Here is an 11,033-nt window from a genome sequence, read left to right on the forward strand (position 1 = left end):
GAGGCCCAAATATGTCTTTTTAGTAATGAATTTGGAAGCACCAAAGAGTCGGACACGACTGAGCTACTGAACAACCACCACCAGTTATGAAGCCTGATCGGGTGAGCAGAGATGGCAACAGGGGCTGAGGCTAGTTGGCCGTTCCGTGCCCCAGAATTAGAGGAGTCCTGAAACACTCAGTGTGGCTACTGCAGCCAAACACAGGCCTCGTGGGAGGGAAAAGTCGGGTAGGCGCTTGATGGAGAGAGAGCCTGGTATGTACTTTCTGGCTCTACCACCAAATGAGGGACATGAATAAGTCACTGCCCCCAACTGGTGCCAATAACCTCATTCATGGAATGAAAGTTTGTTATCATCTACAATATTCCTTCACCTTTAGAATTTTATGACTCAGGATTTCTGAACTGAGGTCGCTGTGGCCTTCTAGATAAGGACTGTCCAGAAGAAATATAATGCTGGCCACATAGGTAATCTGAAATGTATAATGGCTACATTAAAATATATCAAAACAAACAGGTAAGATAAGGTTTTATAAAAAATTTTCCTTAACCCAGTATGTCCGAAATTTTGTTAGTTCAACACCCCTTTGGAATCTTAAATAAATAGCCATGTGACATCAAGTGCTCACAAGCGCCATGTGTTGCTAGTGGCGGCTATCTCCCATTTTTGACAACGCTGTAGTGGAGTTCATAAACAGGAAGGAGTAAGAGTTACATTTCTCTTGGATGCTGTGAGTCATGGTTCCAAAGCCTGGCTATTCAGCAAAATTAACAGAGGAACTTAAAAAAAATATTTCTGAGCGCATCTCATTCCTTGAGCATGGATCATATCTTTAAAAATCTCACTAGATAAATCTGAGATGCAGCCAGTTCATTTCAATCTACAGAGCAGTGTTTAAAACCTTTTTACCGACCTAACTGAGGCTTCGTGCTGTTCAGAGGTAGCTGGCCTAAGGGAAGCAGTGATTTATGGTCAGCAACCCCTCCAGAGACCCTCCAGAGAGGGCTATGCTGTCTGCTAAGTAAGCTGGAAGATTTAAACACTAATCCTGACAGCAAAGGGTGCTTTCAGTTATGGAGGGCAATTTCAAGTTAAAAAGTATTTAAAAAAACAAAACAAAACAGTGAGCTGATGTTGCAAAACAAAGGAGGCCAGATTCTGCTCTGCCAACTGGTGACTTGATGGAGCTGCAGCTGTGGTGATAGATCTACTGTTAAGCTTTTTAACATTTGTTTGTAGACTGGTTGCCTTCAGTCTGAGATATTCTCATCTTCAGATGTCTTCCAATGAGTGGAAACAGAGTGGTTGGGAGAACTTATCAGAGTGAAACATCCCACAGTACTCCATTTTACTGACAGAAAAGACCTCCTGAAGTGTGCATACCTAGAGCGGACTGTGGAGACACAGAAGAGCAGGCCAACAGCCAGGGCCCCTGCAGAGTCTAGTGAACCTGTCACTGGCTCCTAACCCCCACCATGATGCGTGTGTTTGCGGCCAGACTCCACCACTACACAGGCACTTGCAGCTGGCCCCCGCAGCGGAGTGTGTCACACCATCTGCTCCAGCTACTATTGCTGCCTTCCCTGGTTCCTAGCCACCCGACCTAGAGGCGTCACTGGGGACCCCAATAACCCTTGCGGCCACTACAGATCTCTAGCAGCATTCACTAAGCATCGCACAGTTGTCACTAAGGTGGGCCCCAGCAGCCTGAGCCCATGATCTCTCCCTAAGAACCCAGTGTTGCTACACACCCTAACTTCTCAAGGACAAATATGAGGAAGACTGTTCCTGTGCAGACTACACCAAATACTATCTTCATTCTCTCTAAGAGATGGACTGTGTATCAGAAAATATTACCTCTATACAATACTGCAAATAAAGGTATATATTTAAACATTATCTGTAGTCTAGATTCTAGAAAATGACACTACATCACTTTTAAAAGCAGATAAGCATTATGATTCAGTATCTGAAGGCTGCTTATGTAAACTCTAAAACCTTTTCTAAGAATCTAAGAAAACATATCACTAGGTTTAGATCGCTTCTAAGACTTTTTAAACTTAAAATAATAATGATGATCAAATTATTTTCCATTGGCCAGCCATTAAAGTTCACAAAAAGCAAACATCTTGATAGAGAAGCTCTCATAATTTTAAAATAAGTCCCACATCTACCTGAGTCCCTCTCTGTCATAATGGCAGATGTCCTGTGGATAGAGATAGTCAATCTATGTTCAAATAACAGTTGTACAATTTATTAGCTCTATAGCCTCAGGGAAATTGCTTTGCATTCCCAAATCTCAGGGTTCTGGGGATGTTAATGCCCATCTTGCAAGTTTAAAGGATGAAGTAAAGTGTTAGACACAATGCCAGACAGAGCAGATTCTCAAAGGTAACTATTATTATTAATGAAACAAAGTCTACTATATAGACTTTACTGATAAACATTTATAAGATTTTCTAGAAACTAAGAAGGCCCTCATGAAGAAAAATATCTATTCCCAGTAACCATGACATAAACAGATTTATTTGGACCATGACAAAGGAAAATATCCCCAAATTTTCCATTAAATGTTACCTAATACACACTCACACACACAAATCTGCCCCCCACCACCACCCTTAGTAGTCTTTCCATCTCTCCAGAGGAAAAGTAGAACATAAAGTTCCTTCTGCTTAAACACAAAATAAAGGTCAGCACCAGTTCATTTGGAAAAATATCCATCAGTGTTTATACAAAGACAAACCCACAGATATATACACTTCCACGTACACACATACACACAAAGACATTTACTAATATGTGTACTTGAACTATAAATTAGTAAAGACCAACATTTTAGTGCTTAGATAAAATAAATGATTAAGGTGTAGAGAAGTCCAAGCACTTATGATGACCACAAGACTCATGCCTCTGTCTTATTCTTAATCTTCCCTGATGCACTTGTCTGACAAACACATTCCACAATCCCACAGATTATTCTGGAGAAGGACAGAGAGAGAGAGAGAGAGAAGGAAGGGAGAATGTGGAGGAGGAGGGGAGCAGAAAGAAGGAGAAGGAGGAAGAAGAGAATAGAGGGAGGGAAGGATGAAGGACGAATGAAAAGAGGAAAGGAAAGAGGAAAGAAGGAAGATTCCATGTGTGGGGCATGTGTGTGGGTTGCTTGGCAAGCCAGGTCAGTTTGTGGAAGGCAACTTTTTTGCCCTCCCAAAGCCTGCCCAGACTTGCCCTAAGGTTATGTTGCAAAACGGATAGTGATTTCTCTGCCAGGCATGTTATTGGAATGAATGAAGTCCCAGACCTGACTAATATTTTCTCCTTGGCCCTCTTACTTCTTTAGCACAAACATCTGGGCTGTGGTGGTTTAAAGCTCCTCAAAGAATCCCAAAGTTCCTGTTTTTTGTTTCTCTATTTCCTACTACCCAGTTTCAGAACTACTGGCCTCTACCCTATCTAGTACTGACCGTGTAGATTTTTAAAGTCCTTTTGCTTTTCAGAACCACCATTCCCAGCACAGCTACCTCCATGCAGAGTCTAGAAATAAGGATCAATGACCCATTCAATTCAGTATATACTGAGAGATTCTTTGAGGGCAAGTCCTATGTTTGGGGAATCTTTATGATTGAGAGAAGAAACAGTTCTAACTGGTCATTTTAGATGAACTGATACTTGGATATAGTAACAGGGTAAGTTAAGCCTGAAAAAATTGGAAGCTATGTGTAGATAACGTGTTCAGTTCAGTTCAGTCGCTCAGTCGTGTCCGACTCTTTGTGACTCCATGAATTGCAGAACGCCAGGCCTCCCTGTCCATCACCAGCTCCCAGAGTCCTCCCAAACCCATGTCCATCGAGTCAGTGATGCCATCCAACCATCTCATCCTCTGTCATCCCCTTTTCCTCCTGCCTTCAATCCTTCCCAGGATCAGGGTCTTTTCAAATGAGTCAGTTCTTCGCATCAGGTGGCCAAAGTATTGGAGTTTCAGCTTCAACATCAGTCCTTGCAATGAACACTCAGGACTGATCTCCTTTAGGATGGACTGCTTGGATCTCCTTGCAGTCCAAGGGACTCTCAAGAGTCTTCTCCAACACCACAGTTCAAAAGCATCAATTCTTTGGTGCTCCCCTTTCTTCACAGTCCAACTCTCACATCCATACATGATCACTGGAAAAACCATAGCCTTGACTAGATGGACCTTTGTTAGCAAAATAATGTCTCTGCTTTTTAATATGCTGTCTAGGTTGGTCGTAATTTTCCCTCCAAGGAGCAAGTGCCTTTTAATTTCATGGCTGCAATCACCATCTGCAGTGATTTTGAAGCCCAGAAAAATAAAGTCTGACACTGTTTCCCCATCTATTTCCCATGAAGTGATGGGACTAGATGACATGATCTTAGTTTTCTGAATGTTGAGATTTAAGCCCACTTTTTCACTCTCCTCTTTCACTTTCATCAAGAGGCTTTTTAGTTCCTCTTCACTTTCCGCCATAAGGGTGGTTATCATCTGCCTATCTGAGGTTATTGATATTTCTCCTGGCAATTTTGATTCCAGCTTGTGCTTCCTCCAGCCCAGCGTTTCTCATGATGTACTCTGCATATAAGTTAAATAAGCAGGGTGACAATATACAGCCTTGAAATACTTCTTTTCCTGATTTGGAACCAGTTTGCTGTTCCATGTTCAGTTCTAACTGTTGCTTCCTGACCTGCATACAGGTTTCTCAAGAGGCAGGTCAGGTGGTCTGCCAGGTATATAGATATATTAATAATAGCCAATTCACACAAAGTAGCATTAAGCAAGGCACCACTGTATGTGGATACTGATTCCAAAAATACATAAACACATAAAATTATGAAACATTCTAGCTGGATATTTAGTTTGACCCTTTTATTTTACATATTTATAGACAGAAAATTGAGGTCTGGAGATTCTAACTTTTCCTAGATGATGGATAGAGACTAGAATGGGCTTTGGTTACAGTCAAGTGGAAACTAATTATAACCAAAGAGGTTACATGCAATTAGTAAAGGTTTAATGATGGAACTTAAAGTTCTCATAAACTAAGGAGCACAGAGCTCTGGGATAGGAGAACTGCAGTCACTAGAAAGATGTGTGATAAAATGTACAACACAACTCTCTGGGTTCTACCAGAATTGAGATGAACATTCAAGACCTTTGTCTCATTCATGCTTACTAGGGAGCTTTCTGATTACAAACTCAAAAGTTCCTAAAGTCTTGAGATTAGAATTGGAGGACACCTGATGACAGAGAGGACTAGTCAGCAAAGACTAATCATTTGAATTAAATTGATAAACCTGAGTTATAAAAGAATATACTTGAGGATACTGCATTCATGAAAAATTAATCCAAGATGGTCAATAACTCTTATTCTTTTTATCTTTCTGTGGAACATTATTAAAAATTTCAGTAGACATGCAACTATTTAATAAGGAGGTAAAAATAATGAAGTTATTAATAAATAACAAACATTACTATAGTAAAATTACAGTAGAATGTAGTTGTGATATATTAAGCCAATAAGAATATATTTAATCATATTATAATCAGCTATAAAAACGGTTCCTAGAAACTTAAATGTTAATAAGTTTGCCAACTTCTTAACACTTTTCTTAAATAATAAATACACGTTTTAAAATGTGACATGAGTTATCAGATTTATTTTTACCTTCTACCATACTCAAAACAGACTGTTTTCTCTCCTGGTTCCAGGAAGGGTTACTCTCTCGCTGCCGGGAGATCTGAGTATGGAACCATCAAACTAAAAATCAGATGACTCTTGTGTTAAAATCAGGGTTCTAAGACTGGATTCATGAGAATGAGAATTCAGCAAGGAGAAAACATTCATGTCTCTGTTTTAGGAAAGTTATTGATGGTGTTGACTATATGCAAGTAAAAAGAAAAGTAGACAAAAACCCAAATTTATACTCAATCACAACAAATGTTCTACTAGCCACAGTGTAAAAAGAAACTATAGTCTCAATAGTATTAGCCAATTTGAGTAGCTTTTAGCAAATGAATAAAAATTATTTTCTAAGACTGTAAATTCTGTGTAAAATGATACAACATACACATATAGAGAGATATGATATATAATGTACAGATACATATAGATGTACATGTATATCTATGAAATGTACACATATTTCTACATATATCTATATGTATATTTTTAATATTTACTTATTTATTTGACTGCATAAGGTCTTAGTTGCAGTATGTGGGATCTAGTTCCCTGACTAGGGATTGAACTCAGTACCCTTGCATTGGGAGCATAGAGTCATAGCCACAGGACCACCAGGGAAGTCTCTTCATTTACATATTTTTTTAAATTGAGCATAGACAAATTTTGCACAGGCAAATAGGCAAATGGCAGAGGAAAAATTTTTCACAAACTTAACCCAGGCAAATTCCTAAACAAGCAAACAAAATCAGCAGCAAAAATAACCTTCAGAAGTAAAAACAAAAATCAGAATCCAGGCTCACTGAGATATATTGCTTAATATATCTAGTTATGTCGGGCTCTGTGGTGCTATGGGTAGGGCATTGGACTCCTAATACATCGAGTTTTCAAGAAAATGATTATGACATGTGCAAACAGATAAGAATGTGTGGCCTATATTCAGGAAATAAAGCTGTTAATAAAAACATTGTCTGATTGTCCTCAAATGTTGAATTTTACAGACAAAAAATACAAAACATTTCTTTTAAAAAGTAGCTATTTAGTTCAAAGCACTGAAGTAAACCATGGTCTGGAGTTAAAGGAAAGTATGACAGCAATGAATCAACAAATAGAGAGTCTCAGCAGGGTGACATAAATTAGAAAAAAAAAGTACCAAAGCATATACTCCTGATTTGAAAAATAAAATAAAATAATTCACTAGAAGGCCTCACTAGCAGATTCAAGATGGCACAAGAAAGAATCAGTGAACTTGGAGACAGATCAGTAGAAATTATCCAAACTGAGGAGACCAGTGGGACAACATCAAATGTACCAATATCCTAGTAGTGGGAGTTCCACAAGAAGAGGATAAAGAGAAGACAGAAGAAAAAAGTATTTGAAAAACAATAACTAAAAATATAACAAATTTGATTAAAAACATTAGTATGCATATCTAAGAGACTCAAAGAACCCCAGGTAGATAAACCTTCTGCAAGAAGCTCTCCTCACTGGTTATTTTGTGACTGTGTATCTTCATGGATACTTACATGACTACTGGAAAGATCATAGCTTTGACTGCACAAACCTTTGTCATCAAAGTGATGTCTTTGCTTTGTAATATGCTGTCTAGGTTTGTCATAGCTTTCCTTTCAATAAGCAAGCATCTTCTAATTTCAAGGCTGCAGTGACCATCCACAGGGATTTTGGTGCCCAAGAAGAGAAAATCTGTCACTGCTTCTACTTTTTCCCCTTCTAATTGCCATGAAGTGATGGGACCAGTAGTCATGTACGGATGTGAGAGTTGGGCCATAAAGAAGGCTGAGTGCCAAAGAATGGATGCTTTTGAATTGTGGTGCTGAAGAAGACTCTTGAGAGTCCCTTGGACAGCAAGGAAATCAAACCTGAATATTCATTGGAAGGACTACTGATGCTGAAGCTGAAGCTCCAATACTTTGGCCACCTGCTGCAAAGAGCTGACTCGTTGGAAAAGATGCTGGGAAAGACTGAAGGCAGGAGGAGAAGACTGCAGCAGAGGATGAGGCGGTTGGATAGCATCGCTGACTCAATGGACATGAACTTGGGCAGAATCCAGGAAATAGTGAGGGATAAGAAGGACTGGCATGCTGCCATCCATAGGGTCACAAAGAATTGGACATGACTTGAGGACTGAACAAACAAAATTTTTCATGGGTCCCCTCACACCTTCATGACTATTCCTCTTGTATACTAACCTTTCTCAATCCTTTTTTTCCTCAGTGAATGTATCTTAAAGTCCCATGCAATTCATATTTCTATACTATATACTGTCACACAGAAATTATACCCATTTTCACAGCTATCGGTAAAGAGACTTTCAAATCTTATAGCATAAATTCTGTATTTCCACTGCCTGGTTCAATACCTCTTCTTGGATATTTCACTATCTCCCTAACTGCAGAATGGATTCATTCTTATGTTGTTGCGTATTTCTATAACAGCATTAGCCCTAAGAGTGGGCAGTGGGCAACTTGAAACCTCAGTTACCTTTGACTTTCCTTCTCCCCAACTTAGTTGTTAAATCCTGTCAGATTCTACAGACAACAACTGTCTTCTTCCTATTAATTTCCACTGCTGCTGCTGCTGCTAAGTCACTTCAGTCATGTCCGACTCTGTGCGACCCCACAGACAGCAGCCCACTAGGCTCCTCTGTCCCTGGAATTCTCCAGGCAAGAACACTGGAGTGGGTTGCCATTTTCTTCTTCAATGCATGAAAGTGAAAAATGAAAGTGAAGTTGCTCAGTCGTGCCCGACTCTTAGTGACCTCATGGACTGCAGCCTACCAGGCTCCTCCACCTGTGGGATTTTCCAGGCAAGAGTACTGGAGTGGGATGCCATTGCCTTCTCCATAATTTCCACTACTACTTCCCTACTTAAGGGAAGATTTCATTACTTTCTCACTCAGATCGACCCTACAACTGGCTTCCATGACTCTGTTCTCTTTAAGCCATCCAAAACACAGTAGTCAGATTAATATTTCTAAACCATAGCTCAGATCATTTCACTCCATGTTAAAACAACAAAATGGTAGTTTCCATGGCTCAAAAATATATATATATGAGTTTGTTAGCAGAACTTTCCTCTCTGAACTGTACTACTTCCCTTCACCAAGCCCCAATTTCAGCATTGAAAAAAAAATTTGGAGATGTTTTTCAATTCAACTGAAATAAATCATGAAGTTAAAAAAAAAAAAAAAAAGGATAGTTTAGTTTTTGGGAAAAAAAAACACAAGAAAAAAGATTATTATTTGTGGGTGGGTACGTGTTCCCTGACAACTTGTAAATGTTCTAAGTTTTAACATTATGTAAGTTCTTGGAAGTGTGAAATAGCCACATCAGCTATGGGAGATGAAAAGTTCAGGACACATGGCCATGGGATATGGTGAACAGATGAACAGGACTGGGATGGAAGATCCTATCTTGGACTTTGTCATCCAGTTATAGACAGGAAAAACTAATTCATCTACTGAACAGGAGCAAATTACTAGTAAATGGATACAGATGAACAGAGATTCTAGCACATGGTGTGTGAGACAAATCAGGATTAGATAAAACATTTCTGGAATATCAAGCTTTGCTATTTGGAACTATAGAGGAACATACAGTTCCAGATGGACATAGGCAAGGATGTCTGGGCAAGGCTGCAGAGGTCCAGGCACCCTTCCCCTTACAAGGGGAAGCTGGAGAATCTTGATTAACTGGCAAGAACTGCTTTTTTTTTTTTTTCTTTAAAAATATGGAACGCTTCACGAATCTGCGTGTCATCCTTGCGCAGGGGCCATGCTAATCTTCTCTGTATCGCTCCAATTTTAGTATATGTGCTGCCGAAGCGAGCACAGAACTGCTTTGTTTTATAAACATGCTGCTGTCTATACAGTATTTTGCTGGAAAATGGAAAAAGTTTTCTGTCACTCTATGGCTTTGTGAATGGAATAAGCTACATGGATTCTGCAAATTAGGTAACAAAACTCTGCAGATGCTGGTTGGGTATGGGTCAAATTTCTTAGCTAAGCTCTCCACTTTCTCTGTACTTATGCCAAAAGTAATTTTTGGTTCAGTTTATGAATTATAATGAATTCTTAATTTATAGGATCAAAATTTTACATGTTTTGCTATGAAAGGATGCCTATTAATTAAACGTAAATAGAGCCAGAAAAGTAAGGTTAATCAGGACACAAAACAGAGATGTGAAGAAAAACAAAGCTCTTGTTACAGAAAGGAACTGATGAAGTTTATCCTTTGTGGTTATTTTTGTTTCTCTTATCTGACAGGATCAATGTAAGTGCAAAATTTCTGCTGCAAGTGCTGAAGATAATCATGTTTATACCAAATTTTATTATGCCCTCCCAAATTGCCACGGGTGTTATTGAATGCAGGAGTAAAAAGTCTACATAAATCAAAGCAGATTTAACATATTTGATGTCCTCAGAGCTATTTCTAAAAAGAGAAAATTACATGGGACATTTTAGTTTACAAACAGTCATTAGGAAGTAGGTAAAACCATTTTCTATGATATATCTGAAACCACAGATTTCATCAAAGCACAATTTTGTAAATCTTTGACTTCAAGACTCTCTCTAATAATCAGTAATAATATTGCTTTTCATTTTTTTCCAGATTAATTCTGCAATTAGAGCATTTCTGATTTTAAATGGTGAATTATGATACTATTGAAAATTTTAGCTAAAGTAAAACCTGCACAAAGCAACTTTTCTTATATATGCTTTCCTCATATATATGAGGTACTGCATAGTATTGCAGTGGGGAGCAGGGGTTGTGGGGTCAGATTATTTAGATTTATGTACCATCTCTACCATTTATCAACTGTGTAACACTGAGAAAATATTTATTGTGTGCCTCAGCTTTCTTACTGTAAAACAGAGATAATGATAGATACTTTTTCCATAACTAATTCTATTAATTAACTAGTTCCATAACTAGTTCTATTAGTTAAAATAGAGATATAGCTATTGCATTAATAAAGACAAAATCTAAACTTAGACATTATCAGTGTTGTGCTTAATCACTCAGTCATGTCTGACTCTTTGCAACCCCCTGGACTGTAGCCTGCCAGGCCCTTCTGTCCATGGGATTTCCCAGGCAAGAATACTGGATAGGGATGCCATTTCCTTCTCCAGGGGATTTTCCCAAGCCAGTGATCGAAACCACATCCCCTGTGTCTTCTTCATTGTAAACAGATTCTTTACCCACCGAGCGACCAGGAATACCCAATAAAGACAAAATCTAAACTTAGACATTATCAGTATATCACTATTATTAGCTATTCTCATTACAGTCATAAATATTTATACATATCACAGTCATT

General features: G+C 38.7%; 1 non-coding gene across 1 annotated transcript; it reads right to left on the reverse strand.

The window, feature by feature from the left end:
* Positions 1 to 9,437: 9,437 nt before the first annotated feature.
* On the reverse strand, positions 9,438 to 9,544 carry LOC122422967. Its single transcript, XR_006264051.1, has one exon. It is a non-coding gene; the product is annotated as a U6 spliceosomal RNA (small nuclear RNA).
* Between the last annotated feature and the right edge of the window lie 1,489 nt (positions 9,545 to 11,033).

Source organism: Cervus canadensis, chromosome 20, assembly GCF_019320065.1.
Source record: "Cervus canadensis isolate Bull #8, Minnesota chromosome 20, ASM1932006v1, whole genome shotgun sequence".
Taxonomy (NCBI): Eukaryota; Metazoa; Chordata; class Mammalia; order Artiodactyla; family Cervidae; genus Cervus; species Cervus canadensis.